This window comes from Xenopus tropicalis, chromosome 1, assembly GCF_000004195.4.
Source record: "Xenopus tropicalis strain Nigerian chromosome 1, UCB_Xtro_10.0, whole genome shotgun sequence".
Taxonomy (NCBI): Eukaryota; Metazoa; Chordata; class Amphibia; order Anura; family Pipidae; genus Xenopus; species Xenopus tropicalis.
In genome coordinates this window covers 145,161,617-145,180,070 of record NC_030677.2, presented here as the reverse complement: position 1 = coordinate 145,180,070, position 18,454 = coordinate 145,161,617, and positions in this window count along the sequence as shown.

Here is an 18,454-nt window from a genome sequence, read left to right as displayed (position 1 = left end):
CATGTAACTGTCTCTAGGCTGCAATGGTATCTTCCAGCCTTTGTCCAGGCTGAGACATGTAACTGTCTCTAGGCTGCAATGGTATCTTCCGGCCTCTGCCCAGGCTGAGACATGTAACTGTCTCTAGGCTGCAATGGTATCTTCCAGCCTTTGTCCAGGCTGAGACATGTAACTGTCTCTAGGCTGCAATGGTATCTTCCAGCCTCTGCCCAGGCTGAGACATGTAACTGTCTCTAGGCTGCAATGGTATCTTCCAGCTCTGCCCAGGCTGAGACATGTAACTGTCTCTAGGCTGCAATGGTATCTTCCAGCATCTGCCCAGGCTGAGACATGTAACTGTCTCTAGGCTGCAATGGTATCTTCCAGCCTTTGTCCAGGCTGAGACATGTAACTGTCTCTAGGCTGCAATGGTATCTTCCAGCCTTTGTCCAGGCTGAGACATGTAACTGTCTCTAGGCTGCAATGGTATCTTCCAGCCTTTGTCCAGGCTGAGACATGTAACTGTCTCTAGGCTGCAATGGTATCTTCCAGCCTCTGCCCAGGCTGAGACATGTAACTGTCTCTAGGCTGCAATGGTATCTTCCAGCCTCTGCCCAGGCTGAGACATGTAACTGTCTCTAGGCTACAATGGTATCTTCCAGCCTTGCCCAGGCTGAGACATGTAACTGTCTCTAGGCTGCAATGGTATCTTCCAGCCTCTGTCCAGGCTGAGACATGTAACTGTCTCTAGGCTGCAATGGTATCTTCCAGCCTTTGTCCAGGCTGAGACATGTAACTGTCTCTAGGCTGCAATGGTATCTTCCAGCCTTTGTCCAGGCTGAGACATGTAACTGTCTCTAGGCTGCAATGGTATCTTCCAGCCTTTGTCCAGGCTGAGACATGTAACTGTCTCTAGGCTGCAATGGTATCTTCCAGCCTCTGCCAGGCTGAGACATGTAACTGTCTCTAGGCTGCAATGGTATCTTCCAGCCTCTGCCCAGGCTGAGACATGTAACTGTCTCTAGGCTGCAATGGTATCTTCCAGCCTTTGCCCAGGCTGAGACATGTAACTGTCTCTAGGCTGCAATGGTATCTTCCAGCCTTTGTCCAGGCTGAGACATGTAACTGTCTCTAGGCTGCAATGGTATCTTCCAGCCTTTGTCCAGGCTGAGACATGTAACTGTCTCTAGGCTGCAATGGTATCTTCCAGCCTTTGTCCAGGCTGAGACATGTAACTGTCTCTAGGCTGCAATGGTATCTTCCGGCCTTTGTCCAGGCTGAGACATGTAACTGTCTCTAGGCTGCAATGGTATCTTCCAGCCTTTGTCCAGGCTGAGACATGTAACTGTCTCTAGGCTGCAATGGTATCTTCCAGCCTCTGCCCAGGCTGAGACATGTAACTGTCTCTAGGCTGCAATGGTATCTTCCAGCCTTTGTCCAGGCTGAGACATGTAACTGTCTCTAGGCTGCAATGGTATCTTCCAGCCTCTGCCCAGGCTGAGACATGTAACTGTCTCTAGGCTGCAATGGTATCTTCCAGCCTCTGCCCAGGCTGAGACATGTAACTGTCTCTAGGCTGCAATGGTATCTTCCAGCCTCTGCCCAGGCTGAGACATGTAACTGTCTCTAGGCTGCAATGGTATCTTCCAGCCTCTGCCCAGGCTGAGACATGTAACTGTCTCTAGGCTGCAATGGTATCTTCCAGCCTCTGCCCAGGCTGAGACATGTAACTGTCTCTAGGCTGCAATGGTATCTTCCAGCCTTTGCCCAGGCTGAGACATGTAACTGTCTCTAGGCTGCAATGGTATCTTCCAGCCTCTGCCCAGGCTGAGACATGTAACTGTCTCTAGGCTGCAATGGTATCTTCCAGCCTCTGCCCAGGCTGAGACATGTAACTGTCTCTAGGCTGCAATGGTATCTTCCAGCCTCTGCCCAGGCTGAGACATGTAACTGTCTCTAGGCTGCAATGGTATCTTCCAGCCTCTGCCCAGGCTGAGACATGTAACTGTCTCTAGGCTGCAATGGTATCTTCCAGCCTCTGCCCAGGCTGAGACATGTAACTGTCTCTAGGCTGCAATGGTATCTTCCAGCCTTTGTCCAGGCTGAGACATGTAACTGTCTCTAGGCTGCAATGGTATCTTCCAGCCTCTGCCCAGGCTGAGACATGTAACTGTCTCTAGGCTGCAATGGTATCTTCCAGCCTTTGTCCAGGCTGAGACATGTAACTGTCTCTAGGCTGCAATGGTATCTTCCAGCCTCTGCCCAGGCTGAGACATGTAACTGTCTCTAGGCTGCAATGGTATCTTCCAGCCTCTGCCCAGGCTGAGACATGTAACTGTCTCTAGGCTGCAATGGTATCTTCCAGCCTCTCCCAGGCTGAGACATGTAACTGTCTCTAGGCTGCAATGGTATCTTCCAGCCTCTGCCCAGGCTGAAGACATGTAACTGTCTCTAGGCTGCAATGGTATCTTCCAGCCTCTGCCAGGCTGAGACATGTAACTGTCTCTAAGCTGCAATGGTATCTTCCAGCCTCTGCCCAGGCTGAGACATGTAACTGTCTCTAGGCTGCAATTGGTATCTTCCAGCCTTTGCCCAGGCTGAGAATGTAACTGTCTCTAGGCTGCAATGGTATCTTCCAGCCTCTGCCCAGGCTGAGACATGTAACTGTCTCTAGGCTGCAATGGTATCTTCCAGCCTTTGCCCAGGCTGAGACATGTAACTGTCTCTAGGCTGCAATGGTATCTTCCAGCCTCTGCCCAGGCTGAGACATGTAACTGTCTCTAGGCTGCAATGGTATCTTCCAGCCTCTGCCCAGGCTGAGACATGTAACTGTCTCTAGGCTGCAATGGTATCTTCCAGCCTTTGCCCAGGCTGAGACATGTAACTGTCTCTAGGCTGCAATGGTATCTTCCAGCCTTTGTCCAGGCTGAGACATGTAACTGTCTCTAGGCTGCAATGGTATCTTCCAGCCTTTGTCCAGGCTGAGACATGTAACTGTCTCTAGGCTGCAATGGTATCTTCCAGCCTTTGTCCAGGCTGAGACATGTAACTGTCTCTAGGCTGCAATGGTATCTTCCAGCCTCTGCCCAGGCTGAGACATGTAACTGTCTCTAGGCTGCAATGGTATCTTCCAGCCTTTGCCAGGCTGAGACATGTAACTGTCTCTAGGCTGCAATGGTATCTTCCAGCCTTTGCCCAGGCTGAGACATGTAACTGTCTCTAGGCTGCAATGGTATCTTCCAGCCTTTGTCCAGGCTGAGACATGTAACTGTCTCTAGGCTGCAATGGTATCTTCCAGCCTTTGTCCAGGCTGAGACATGTAACTGTCTCTAGGCTGCAATGGTATCTTCCAGCCTTTGTCCAGGCTGAGACATGTAACTGTCTCTAGGCTGCAATGGTATCTTCCAGCCTTTGTCCAGGCTGAGACATGTAACTGTCTCTAGGCTGCAATGGTATCTTCCAGCCTCTGCCCAGGCTGAGACATGTAACTGTCTCTAGGCTGCAATGGTATCTTCCAGCCTCTGCCCAGGCTGAGACATGTAACTGTCTCTAGGCTGCAATGGTATCTTCCAGCCTTTGTCCAGGCTGAGACATGTAACTGTCTCTAGGCTGCAATGGTATCTTCCAGCCTCTGCCCAGGCTGAGACATGTAACTGTCTCTAGGCTGCAATGGTATCTTCCAGCCTCTGCCCAGGCTGAGACATGTAAACTGTCTCTAGGCTGCAATGGTATCTTCCAGCCTTCTGCCCAGGCTGAGACATGTAACTGTCTCTAGGCTGCAATGATATCTTCCAGCCTCTGCCCAGGCTGAGACATGTAACTGTCTCTAGGCTGCAATGGTATCTTCCAGCCTCTGCCCAGGCTGAGACATGTAACTGTCTCTAGGCTGCAATGGTATCTTCCAGCCTCTGCCCAGGCTGAGACATGTAACTGTCTCTAGGCTGCAATGGTATCTTCCAGCCTCTGCCCAGGCTGAGACATGTAACTGTCTCTAGGCTGCAATGGTATCTTCCAGCCTCTGCCCAGGCTGAGACATGTAACTGTCTCTAGGCTGCAATGGTATCTTCTAGCCTCTGCCCAGGCTGAGACATGTAACTGTCTCTAGGCTGCAATGGTATCTTCCAGCCTCTGCCCAGGCTGAGACATGTAACTGTCTCTAGGCTGCAATGGTATCTTCTAGCCTCTGCCCAGGCTGAGACATGTAACTGTCACTAAGCTGCAATGGTATCTTCCAGGCGTTGCCCAGGCTGAGACATGTAACTGTCTCTAGGCTGCAATGGTATCTTCTAGCCTCTGCCCAGGCTGAGACATGTAACTGTCTCTAGGCTGCAATGGTATCTTCCAGCCTCTGCCCAGGCTGAGACATGTAACTGTCTCTAAGCTGCAATGGTATCTTCCAGGCGTTGCCCAGGCTGAGACATGTAACTGTCTCTAGGCTGCAATGGTATCTTCCAGCCTCTGCCCAGGCTGAGACATGTAATTGTCTCTAGCTGCAATGGTATCTTCCAGCCTCTGGCCCAGGCTGAGACATGTAACGTCTCAAGCTGCAATGGTATCTTCCAGCCTCTGCCCAGGCTGAGACATGTAACTGTCTCTAGGCTGCAATGGTATCTTCCAGCCTCTGCCCAGGCTGAGACATGTAACTGTCTCTAGGCTGCAATGGTATCTTCCAGCCTTTGTCCAGGCTGAGACATGTAACTGTCTCTAGGCTGCAATGGTATCTTTCAGCCTTTGTCCAGGCTGAGACATGTAACTGTCTCTAGGCTGCAATGGTATCTTCCAGCCTCTGCCCAGGCTGAGACATGTAACTGTCTCTAGGCTGCAATGGTATCTTCCAGCCTTTGTCCAGGCTGAGACATGTAACTGTCTCTAGGCTGCAATGGTATCTTCCAGCCTCTGCCCAGGCTGAGACATGTAACTGCCTCTAGGCTGCAATGGTATCTTCCAGCCTTTGTCCAGGCGAAGACATGTAACTGTCTCTAGGCTGCAATGGTATCTTCCAGCCTCTGCCCAGGCTGAGACATGTAACTGTCTCTAGGCTGCAATGGTATCTTCCAGCCTCTGCCCAGGCTGAGACATGTAACTGTCTCTAGGCTGCAATGGTATCTTCCAGCCTTTGCCCAGGCTGAGACATGTAACTGTCTCTAGGCTGCAATGGTATCTTCCAGCCTCTGCCCAGGCTGAGACATGTAACTGTCTCTAGGCTGCAATGGTATCTTCCAGCCTTTGTCCAGGCTAAGACATGTAACTGTCTCTAGGCTGCAATGGTATCTTCCAGCCTCTGCCCAGGCTGAGACATGTAACTGTCTCTAGGCTGCAATGGTGTCTTCTAGCCTCTGCCCAGGCTGAGACATGTAACTGTCTCTAGGCTGCAATGGTATCTTCCAGCCTCTGTCCAGGCTGAGACATGTAACTGTCTCTAGGCTGCAATGGTATCTTCCAGCCTCTGCCCAGGCTGAGACATGTAACTGTCTCTAGGCTGCAATGGTATCTTCCAGCCTCTGCCCAGGCTGAGACATGTAACTGTCTCTAGGCTGCAATGGTATCTTCCAGCCTCTGCCCAGGCTGAGACATGTAACTGTCTCTAGGCTGCAATGGTATCTTCCAGCCTCTGTCCAGGCTTGAGACATGTAACTGTCTCTAGGCTGCAATGGTATCTTCCAGCCTCTGCCCAGGCTGAGACATGTAACTGTCTCTAGGCTGCAATGGTATCTTCCAGCCTCTGCCCAGGCTGAGACATGTAACTGTCTCTAGGCTGCAATGGTATCTTCCAGCCTCTGCCCAGGCTGAGACATGTAACTGTCTCTAAGCTGCAATGGTATCTTCCAGCCTCTGCCCAGGCTGAGACATGTAACTGTCTCTAAGCTGCAATGGTATCTTCCAGGCGTTGCCCAGGCTGAGACATGTAACTGTCTCTAGGCTGCAATGGTATCTTCCAGCCTTTGTCCAGGCTGAGACATGTAACTGTCTCTAGGCTACAATGGTATCTTCCAGCCTTGCCCAGGCTGAGACATGTAACTGTCTCTAGGCTGCAATGGTATCTTTCAGCCTTTGTCCAGGCTGAGACATGTAACTGTCTCTAGGCTGCAATGGTATCTTCCAGCCTCTGCCCAGGCTGACACATGTAACTGTCTCTAGGCTGCAATGGTATCTTCCAAGCCTCTGCCCCAGGCTGAGACATGTAACTGTCTCTAGGCTACAATGGTATCTTCCAGCCTTGCCAGGCTGAGACATGTAACTGTCTCTAGGCTGCAATGGTATCTTCCAGCCTTGTCCTGGCTGAGACATGTAACTGTCTCTTAGGCTGCAATGGTATCTTCCAGCCTTTGTCCAGGCTGAGACATGTAACTGTCTCTAGGCTGCAATGGTATCTTCCAGCCTTTGCCCAGGCTGAGACATGTAACTGTCTCTAGGCTGCAATGGTATCTTCTAGCCTCTGCCAGGCTGAGACATGTAACTGTCTCTAGGCTGCAATGGTATCTTCCGGCCTTTGTCCAGGCTGAGACATGTAACTGTCTCTAGGCTGCAATGGTATTCTTCCAGGCCTCTGCCCAGGCTTGAGGACATGTAACTGTCTCTAGGCTGCAATGGTATCTTCAGCCTCTGCCCAGGCTGAGACATGTAACTGTCTCTAGGCTGCAATGGTTATCTTCCAGGCGTTGCCCAGGCTGAGACATGTAAACTGTCTCTAGGCTGCAATGGTATCTTCCAGCCTCTGCCCAGGCTGAGACATGTAACTGTCTCTAGGCTGCAATTGGTATCTTCCAGCCTCTGCCCAGGCTGAGACATGTAACTGTCTCTAGGCTGCAATGGTATCTTCCTAGCCTCTGCCCAGGCTGAGACATGTAACTGTCTCTAGGCTGCAATGGTATCTTCCAGGCGTTGCCCAGGCTGAGACATGTAACTGTCTCTAGGCTGCAATGGTATCTTCCAGCCTCTGCCCAGGCTGAGACATGTAACTGTCTCTAAGCTGCAATGGTATCTTCCAGCCTCTGCCCAGGCTGAGACATGTAACTGTCTCTAGGCTGCAATGGTATCTTCCAGCCTCTGCCCAGGCTGAGACATGTAACTGTCTCTAGGCTGCAATGGTATCTTCCAGCCTTTGTCCAGGCTGAGACATGTAACTGTCTCTAGGCTGCAATGGTATCTTCCAGCCTCTGCCCAGGCTGAGGCATGTAACTGTCTCTAGGCTGCAATGGTATCTTCCAGCCTCTGCCCAGGCTGAGGCATGTAACTGTCTGTAGCTGCAATGGTATCTTCCAGCCTCTGCCCAGGCTGAGACATGTAACTGTCTCTAGGCTGCAATGGTATCTTCCAGCCTCTGCCCAGGCTGAGACATGTAACTGTCTCTAGGCTGCAATGGTATCTTCCAGCCTCTGCCCAGGCTGAGACATGTAACTGTCTCTAGGCTGCAATGGTATCTTCTAGCCTCTGCCCAGGCTGAGACATGTAACTGTCTCTAAGCTGCAATGGTATCTTCCAGCCTCTGCCCAGGCTGAGACATGTAACTGTCTCTAAGCTGCAATGGTATCTTCCAGCCTTGCCAGGCTGAGACATGTAACTGTCTCTAGGCTGCAATGGTATCTTCAGCCTCTGCCAGGCTGAGACATGTATTGTCTCTAGGCTGCAATGGTATCTTCCAGCCTCTGCCCCAGGCTGAGACATGTAACTGTCTCTAAGCTGCAATGGTATCTTCCAGCCTCTGCCCAGGCTGAGACATGTAACTGTCTCTAAGCTGCAATGGTTATCTTCCAGCCTCTGCCCAGGCTGAGACATGTAACTGTCTCTAAGCTGCAATGGTATCTTCCAGCCTCTGCCCAGGCTGAGACATGTAACTGTCTCTAGGCTGCAATGGTATCTTCCCAGCCTCTTGCCCAGGCTGAGACATGTAACTGTCTCTAGGCTGCAATGGTATCTTCCAGCCTTTGTCCAGGCTGAGACATGTAACTGTCTCTAGGCTGCAATGGTATCTTTCAGCCTTTGTCCAGGCTGAGACATGTAACTGTCTCTAGGCTGCAATGGTATCTTCAGCCTCTGCCCAGGCTGAGACATGTAACTGTCTCTAGGCTGCAATGTATCTTCCAGCCTTTGTCCAGGCTGAGACATGAACTGTCTCTAGGCTGCAATGGTATCTTCCAGCCTCTGCCCAGGCTGAGACATGTAACTGTCTCTAGGCTGCAATGGTATCTTCCAGCCTTTGTCCAGGCGAAGACATGTAACTGTCTCTAGGCTGCAATGGTATCTTCCAGCCTCTGCCCAGGCTGAGACATGTAACTGTCTCTAGGCTGCAATGGTATCTTCCAGCCTCTGCCCAGGCTGAGACATGTAACTGTCTCTAGGCTGCAATGGTATCTTCCAGCCTCTGCCCAGGCTGAGAGATGTACAGTATAAGATATAAATTAAACTTTTTTTAATCCGTGTTTTACTTGTTTATAAAATGTTAATAAGGCTTTTTGCACCTATTGTTCTAGGGTTAGACAGAAACTTGTCTCCTAACAATAGTGTGCTAATCCCCATTAATACGTTAATGATCCCCCAATGGGGCCCCAACCTTAGGTGTGAAATGGAGACTGAGGGAAACCAAAAAAAACAGCAGAGCTTAGAATTGGTCTGACAGTTACACTGAGCTTTACTCCATTTTGAAAATGTCGGGAAAAAATGTCGTTAAAACGTTGTATAAATGTCGTTTAAAGGACAAATTCACAAAACTGTCTGTAAACTGTCTTTCTTTCACCAAAAACAGAAAAGTGGCGGTTGAGTCGGAATTTAGGCGGATTTCTGTTTGTGAGTCTGGAGAAAGTGTTTTGCACCAGTTTTTCCACCACTTTTACTCCAAAAAAGGGCTACCTCCACTTTTGTGAATTCCCCCCATTGCGTTATGAATTAAAATGGACAGAATTTACTACAGGTCTAATCACCATCACTAGTCTTGGTTGATATTGGTTAGTGTCCATGGGTAACTGCAGATGTGCAATTTAGTACTTATTTTTGTAGCTCAGCCCTAAAGAGCAATAAATTAGGGGCAGATTTCTCTTTACCTTCATCACTCTTCACCCTTTTCCATTTTTCCTCCCTGCAGCTCTCATCTGGAACTTGCTGCTCCTCCAAACTCTTCTCTCTATCTTCTTGCTGGACTTCTTTTCCTTATCTTCTTCACTGCCGGTTGTTCTTCTTTTCTTCTGGGTCTCAGGGTCCGAATCGCCAAAATCTGGGGTAATCCTCTTCATTCTCTCTCTCACATGTAGATTTCTCTTCTTCTTCTCTCTCTGACATATTCTCTCCAGCTGTCACTTTCCAACAGTTAAGGTCTCTTGCCATGTGGCAGGCATTACCTGATGACATCAGGCACAGGCAGGTGTTACCTGTCACATGGGCACAGGCTGTAAGATACCATTGCAGCACAGAGCCAGGTACATATCTCATATTTCCGTCGAATCAGGAAATTCGAACTGAATTGAACAGACACAACAAGCCATAAGAAACCACACCATAGCCTGCATGGATTTCCTGATTCAAATCACAACCTCAGTCATTTTGCTTAGTTTCTATTTAAAAGTGACTAGAAAGCAAGTAAGGTCCACATAAAATATGGCATAGTACAATGTTCTTACCAGCAAGGGTGGGGGGCAGGTCTACGAGAGGCAGATCCATGACGTGGGGCAGGGGGGGGCATGACATTGGTGAGCCCTATTCAAGGGTAAATCAGGAGCAAGGCAGGTTACAAAGAGAGCTGGTATTTTACAGGCTAGCTTCAGTAGGGTGCATGGCCCGAATAGACTTTCAAGGCCTGATGGCCTAAGACCAGGGTTGAAGTCTGGACCATGGAGGTTGCATTTCTGATGACGTCACGTGGTGAGTGCACGCCTAAGTGGCATTGAGCCCATGGGCGCCACCATCTTTAGAAGGAACCTGAGCACTCATAACCAGAGCACTCCTGCCACTGAGCTGGCAGTCAAGAAAATTCATAGGAACTATTTATGTTGGGTTGAAAACCCCAACATACTGTTCTTCGACTTTGGCTTATTCTTCCGCTTCTTCTTCTTCTTAGCACCCCCCATTTTCTAAACTCTATTCCTTCTACAGTTTTAGGGGTACAACACCCAAACTCCCGACACTTCTTCGCCCTATAGCGGAGCAGGTTGCTTGTGCTTTTCTAAGCGATCCGGCCCCCCGTATTTTTGTGGCACCGCTCCGAACACCCCAATTTTCCCATTGACTTTGACAGGGAAGATTTTCAAACTGCTGCCACACTTACAGCTTTGAAGCTACACCCCCCAAACTTGAATAACATAATAATGGGGTCACCCCGAATAAAACAGCAACATTTGTTGGATGACCCAAAGTGGGAGGGGCCAACAACAGCCAATCACATAGGGGGGAATTCACAAAAGTGGAGGTAGCCCTTTTTTGGAGTAAAAGAGGTGGAAAAACTGGTGGAAAACACTTTCTCCAGATTCACAAACAGAAATCCGCCTAAATTCCAACTCAACCACCACTTCTCCGTTTTTGGTGAAAGAAAGACAGTTTACAGACACTTTTGTGAATTTGTCCTTTAAACGACATTTATACGACGTTTTAACGACATTTTTTCCTGTCATTTTTCCCCGTCATTTTCGAAATGGAGTAAAGCTCAGTGTAACTGTCAGACCAATTCTAAGCTCTTCTGTTTTGTTTTGTTTCCCCCAGTCTCCATTTCACACCTAAGGTAGGGGCCCCATTGGGGGATCATTAACATATTAATGGGGATTAGCAGATTAGTTTTGGCAGCAGTGCCCCCTCTGTAATAACTTCACTGACATTTGCCCCAGCTTATCTGTGCCCCCATAGCATGTCCAGAACTACAGAGCTGCCTGACAGCATTGGTCCCAACCTGTTCCCAGCAGCCATATTGGTGATTAGCAAACAGCACATACACACTGGCACCCAAACTGGGATATTGGGGTACAGGGTTGGACTGGCCCAACAGGGTACTGGATAAAAACCCGGTGGGTCCTAGTCCTGTTGGACCTCTTCTTACTGGGCATGTTGGTATGTGGACCGGAATGCTGCTGACCAGTAATGAGTAAATATAGAAAACATTAGAAAGCCCAGATTGTCCTGCAAAAAATGTTGTATAGTTTCCCTGTGCAAACTAAAATTACCCCTCAGGAAATGCCCCAAAGTGAAATGAAACTTCTCCCAAGGCTCATGTAGCTGTGGGACCGGGTTTGATGGCACCGACAGATTTACTAAGAGCTAAAGGCAGATTCATAAAAAAAATGTCAGGAAAATGACAAAATCTGAAAACTGTCTGTTTAAAAGACAAATTCACAAAAGTGGAGATAGAGGTTTGTGAATTAGGTGGAAAATCCGACAAATCTATCTCCACTTTTATTTTGTCGGAATATCACCACTTTTGTGAATTCCCCCCATAGTCATTGGGTCAGCCTGAATGAAAATATGATGATTTCTGGATGCCCAAAAGTGGGCGGAGCTGTGAACAGCCAATCAGATTTTACCTATTGATTTGGCGGAAATCCAGCCTGCTGCCATTCTCAGAGTAATAACACCGGGGTCCCCAAACTTTTTACACTTGGTCACTAGGAGGCCGCAGTTATAGATTTGAAAAGTGGGCGGAGTCACCAACAGCCAATCAAATTTCACCTATTGATTTTTATTGGTTTGATGCCAGAGTTCCCAAACTTTGCACAGTCAGTCACTGGGTGACTACACATTCAATTTTTTTTTAAACTGCAAAGTGGGAGGAGCCAACAACAGCCAATCAAATTTTACCCATTGACTTTTATGGGAAAATTGAAACTGCTGCCAATCTTACAGCTTTGAGACTACACTCCCCAAACTTGAATCACATAGTCATGGGGTCAGCCTGAATGAAAATATGATGATTGTTGGATGCCCAAAAGTGGGCGAAGCTGTGAACAGCCAATCAGATTTTACCTATTGACTTGGTGGAAATCCAACCTGCTGCCATTCTCACAGTAATAGCGCCGGGGGCCCCAAACTTTGCATGGTTAGGCACCAGGTAACTGTGGTTCAAGGTAAGAAAAAGTGGGTGGAGCCACCAACAGCCAATCAGAGTTTACCTATTGACTTTCAATGGGGAAATTCTATCTGCTGCCATTCTCACAGCATTAACACTAGGGTCCCCAAACTTTTCACAGTTGGTCACTAGGGGACTGCAGTTTTAGTTTTGAAAAAGTGGGCGGGCCACCAACAGCCAATCAGATTTCACCTATTGAATTTTATTGGTTTGATGCCAGGGTTCGCAAACTTTGCACAGTCAGTCACTGCGTGACTTCATACTCAAGGTTAGAAAAAGTGGGCGGGGCCTCCAAAAGCCAATCACATTTCTTTCATTGTTTTCAGTGGGGAAATTTTAACTGCTGCCATTCTCACAAGTTTAATTTTAGGGTCCCCAAACTTTGCACAGTTTGTCACTGGGTGACTATGTTCCAAGTTTAGAAAAATGGGCGGGGCCAACAACAACCAATCAGATTTCACCTATAGACTAAGGTCTCCAAACTTTGCAGAGCTAGTCACCTGGTAACTGCGGTTCAGAGTTAGAAAAAGTGGGTGGAGCCACCAACAACCAATCAAATTTTAACTACTGATTTTCAATGGGGAAATTCAACCTGCTGCCATTCTCACAGTATAAAGGTCCCCATACACGGGCCGACTATAGCTGCCGATATTGGTCCCTTGGACCGATTCGGCAGCTAATCGGCCCGTGTATGGGCAGAACAGAGCTGCCTGGCCGACCGATATCTGGCCTGAAATTGGCCAGATCTCGATCGGCCAGGTTAGAAAATCCGGTCGGATCGGGGACCGCATCGGCTCGTTGATGCGGTCCCCGAACCGACTGCCCCATAAGCTAAAGAGATTTATTGTATGAAGGGAGATATATTTCTTGGGCTTTGTTTGTTCCTGCAGAGAAAACACATTGTTCTTTTTTGGGGAATCTTAAGTGCCTATTTAATCACACTTTTTTTTAGGACTATCCTATTTTAAATGTCTCACAGGCTGATTAAAAAACTCTGTTTCCTGTTTATCTCTTCGCCAGTACCTCTCTGGATGTGTCATTGCTCTGTTTTGAGGATTACAAATGATTTTAGCAGTGTACATTTAGGGAGGGGTGGCATATGGAGCACTGTCCCTGCCCACACATTCTTTTCGTAATTTGGATCTCCATTTCTTAAACTACTAAAAAATCATTTAAATATTGTTCACTTACTCATCTAGCTAGGGCTACATCAGTCTGGGACTAAAATAAGCTAGTGCAGGGGTATTTCTTTACTACATGTAACTTTATTCAGCCTGGAAATTTTCAAGCTGCTAGTAATTGTGCTTAGCAAGGTTAGCACTCATTTCCTTCTCATTTTCATGTAACATTAATAGAAATATATTTGTTAATACATAAGTGTTCTGGAGATATATATTATACATGTATATACATTATATATTTATGTAGTGTTTACAGGGGGTCACGCTGAGTGTCCTTTTATTAATTATTTGATTATTGAAACTTAGCAGTAGTTGCTGCATTTCCCACCCTAGGCTTATACTCGAGTCAGTAAGTTTTTCCAGCTTTCTTGGGTAAAATTAGGTACCTCGGCTTATATTCTGATCGGCTTATACTCGAGTATATATGGTACTTCTACTAATAATAATACTAACAATACTATAATGCTAATTCTAGTAATAATTACAACTACTAATAATACCAGTTATATTACCAGAGGTTCTGCAGCCCTGAGGCGAGTTGAGAAACTCACCTCAGGAGGAAGTGCCCCTGAAGTTACTTGGGGCAGCAAAAAAAGCCATTTTTATGTTTTTTAAAAAAAATAATAAAACAGCACCTTGTACTCAATCCAATACTATATTGAATATATACTGAATCCTTCTTGGAAGCAAAAAAAAAACAATATCTAAATACAGTCCCAGCTACTATAGTACTGCGATATCACAGGATGGAGGGGGATAGCCAATCACAGCCCTGTCACACAAGCAAAGGCAGGCTTCAGTTCCCTATCAGGTCAGCCTAGCTGCTGATTGATTCCTATCCTACAGTGCAATGTACTGAATGCTGCCGGCTCCCCTGCACATCCAGAGAATTTAGCCAGCAGGAAGTCGAACAGGTGGGCGGGAGCATAGGGTTTTGGTGGAATTTCTCAATATATCAGTACAAAACACAACTTTTTTAAGCAGAATCCTTCTATATTTAGAGGAGTATAATTCACTGGTACATTCTTAATTTTTATAAGATATGTCTCCTTTAAGGTTTACTGATCGCTTTCCATGAGAATTTTTTTTGCTACAGGTATGGGATCCCTTATCCGGAAATCTGTCATCAATCTGAAATCAAGAAAGTTCCGAATTACAGAAAGGCCATCTCTCGTACACTCCATTACAAGCAAATAATTCTAATTTTTAAAAATGATTTCCTTTTTCTCTGTATGTATAAAACAGTACCTTGTACTTGATCCCAACTAAGATATAATTAATCTTTATTGGAGGCAAAACAAGCCTATTGGGTTTATTCAATATCTAAATGATATTTAGCAGACTTAAGTTATGGAGATCCAAATTTACGGAAAGATCCCTTATCCAGAAAACTCCAGATCCCGAGCATTCTGGATAACAGGCCCCATACCTGTATATCATAAAATGGAGAATGTCTGCACTCAGTACAGCACTAGGTGGGGGAGGGAATTAACAGCTTACCAAATTAATATAAATATTGCATCTTGAACAAAAGTAAGATTTGTAATCACCAAAGTTAAACAAATACAATTACATGCGCATATCAGGCATACAAGCATTTATTATTATCTTAAAGGAGAACTAAGCTTAACTAAAGAAGTATAGAAGTATAAGGCTGATTAGTAATTAATACAGATAGATTGCAGCTCTGAAACCAGTGCAAATGGCAATTAGCCATGTAGCATCAGCTTATATGACAGCAAACCTCATTTTCTGTTTGATAATTTGCGACAACCCCTAAGTTTACCTTATCAACAGCTGCTTAGAGCACACTGAGCATGTGAGTGTTGCAGACACTTTCCAAGATGGGGAGCTTCTCTGCATACTGTAAAGACCTGGATCATTGCTATGATGCTAATACTTTTGGCTGGTGCAGTAAATTCAGAATATAAATTATGACATATTTAGCCATATTAATTTTTAGGGTTTAGTTCTCCTTTAAGAAAAGGTATACAAGGTCAGCTTTAGACTGGGGACCACTGGATAACCCGAAGTGTGATGAAACAACTTCCCCTCAACCTCTGTGCTGCACAGCACAGGCCACTGCCTAATTACCTCCCACTTTGAACAAACCAATAGCCAGTGCCACCCTCCATGCCAATGAGCCTATGACGATGTGCCAGTCTAACCCCATAGAAGGAAATAAAATTTCTATCAGAACGATCAGGCTCCAGGTCCAGTGAGCACTTTGTCAAGGATGCTACATTTTACAATGCACTATAGAAATTTCCAGCATTTAAATTTAGCAAGTGGTACAGTGTAGGGTCATGTCCTGGGCAGGTACCTGGCAACAGCACTGCTGCTGCACAACCTTAGTGGTGGGGATACTGTTTCCATATACCTTTGTACATAACTTTGAAGAAAAGGGATATTTTGTACACCGTTTGTAGGACTTTTTAGTTTAGCTTTTTATGTGCATAAGCTTTCCTTACATTAAAAAAACAAACACAGGCAAACACAGACATTTAAAGATTACATTTGTATCACAAATAAGACATTATAGTGCTCATTTGCAAATCACAAGTGCAACTGTGGATTTAAAGATGGCTGCAGTCATAGTGCAAACTAACAGCATGTAAAGGTACTTTCAAGCTTAAACTGAATGCTGGAATTATGGTATAAAATGCTGCATTGTGGCTAAGAAAACATGGTGATTTGTGCCCAACCTTGCACACTGCAATTGTGCTTATAAATGAGCCCTTATGGGTACATCGTCAGATATGTTGTTAACATTAAGTAAAAATGCAATACACTGATTTCCAATACTGATAAATCAAAAACAAAACAAGTTTTCACAAATATAAATTACTATATATAAAAGCACACACAAACATAGGTATAAGGCAGCTGTACATTAAAATTCCCTATTATACAGTTCTTTTGTCTAATTGTTATGCTTATTGGTCTGCTGTGATCCAAAGGCTATATACCATTTTGATTGTTTAACTTGTGTCTCCTAAGGCACTTTCTGTCTCTATTTTTCTCACAGTGCCCTGCTTTTACATAAAAAAAAAAGAATTCTGGGAAAGAGAATGTTTTCCAACCCAACTCCTTCATTAGTTGCAGCAGGAAATGTAATATTACTTGACCATGCTGCCATGTTATCCTAGCTTTTACCTTTATGATAATACTACAATCATACCACTAAAATCAACTCAGATTGCTTCTTATTTACATAAATGTTAGGCACCAAGGGAAGTCCTCCATCTGCAACTATCACCAAAAAATGGGTTTGGGCTATTGGGCTAGGGCAGGGGTGCCCAAGAGGTAGATCGCGGTCTACTAGTAGATCACTTTAAAGTTCTTGGTAGACCACAAGGTGGGATTCCATCCCACCACTTCTTTTGTGCCCCAACATAACAGAGCTTTTGACTGCAGCCATACTGCTGTGTTGACACTTGTATAATGTTATGTGAGCATTAAATGTGAATTTGACACTGCATTTATATATATTGCTTTGTGTATTTAGGTATTAAACATCAACTATTTTGATTAAAGTACAAACCAGATTCCAAAAAAGTTGGGACACTAAACAAATTGTGAATAAAAACTGAACACAATGATGTGGAGGTGCCAACTTCTAATATTTTATTCAGAATAGAACATAAATCACGGAACAAAAGTTTAAACTGAGAAAATGTACCATTTTAAGGGAAAAATATGTTGATTCAGAATTTCATGGTGTCAACAAATCCCAAAAAAGTTGGGACAAGTAGCAATAAGAGGCTGGAAAAAGTAAATTTGAGCATAACGAAGAGCTGGAAGACCAAATAACACTAATTAGGTCAATTGGCAACATGATTGGGTATAAAAAGAGCTTCTCAGAGTGGCAGTGTCTCTCAGAAGCCAAGATGGGTAGAGGATCACCAATTCCCACAATGTTGCGCAGAAAGATAGTGGAGCAATATCAGAAAGGTGTTACCCAGTGAAAAATTGCAAAGATTTTGCATCTATCATCATCAACTGTGCATAACATCATCCGAAGATTCAGAGAATCTGGAACAATCTCTGTGCGTAAGGGTCAAGGCTGTAAAACCATACTGGATGCCCGTGACCTCTGGGCCCTTAAACGACACTGCACCACAAACAGGAATGCTACTGTAAAGGAAATCACAGAATGGGCTCAGAAACCATTGTCAGTGAACACAATCCACCGTGCCATCCGCCGTTGCCAGCTGAAACTCTACAGTGCAAAGAAGAAGCCATTTCTAAGCAAGATCCACAAGCTCAGGTGTTTTCACTGGGCCAGGGATCATTTAAAATGGAGTGTGGCAAAATGGAAGACTGTTCTGTGGTCAGACGAGTCACGATTCGAAGTTCTTTTTGGAAATCTGGGACGCCATGTCATCCGGACCAAAGAGGACAAGGACAACCCAAGTTGTTATCAACGCTCAGTTCAGAAGCCTGCATCTCTCATGGTAAGGGGTTGCATGAGTGCATGTGGCATGGGCAGCTTGCATGTCTGGAAAGGCAGCATCAATGCAGAAAAATATATTCAGGTTCTAGAACAACATATGCTCCCATCCAGACGTCATCTCTTTCAGGGAAGACCCTGCATTTTTCAACAAGATAATGCCAGACCACATTCTGCATCAATCACAACATCATGGCTGCGTAGGAGAAGGATCCGGGTACTGAAATGGCCAGTCTGCAGTCCAGATCTTTCACCTATAGAGAACATTTGGCGCATCATAAAGAGGAAGGTGCGACAAAGAAGGCCCAAGACGATTGAACAGTTAGAGGCCTGTATTAGACAAGAATGGGAGAGCATTCCTATTCCTAAACTTGAGAAACTGGTCTCCACGGTCCCCAGACGTCTATTGAGTGTTGTAAGAAGAAGGGGAGATGCCACACAGTGGTGAAAAAAGGGCCTTGTCCCAACTTTTTTGGGATTTGTTGACACCATGAAATTCTGAATCAACATATTTTTCCCTTAAAATGGTACATTTTCTCAGTTTAAACTTTTGTTCCGTGATTTATGTTCTATTCTGAATAAAATATTAGAAGTTGGCACCTCCACATCATTGCATTCAGTTTTTATTCACAATTTGTTTAGTGTCACAACTTTTTTGGAATCCGGTTTGTAGATCTCATGATGGAGGCCAGATGGCAAGAGTAGATCACAGCGTGACAAAAAGGCTAAGGACTACTTGTGGGACTTTGCATTGCTGTTTATACCCCATGCTTTAATTTAAAGGCTAATGCCACATATGGT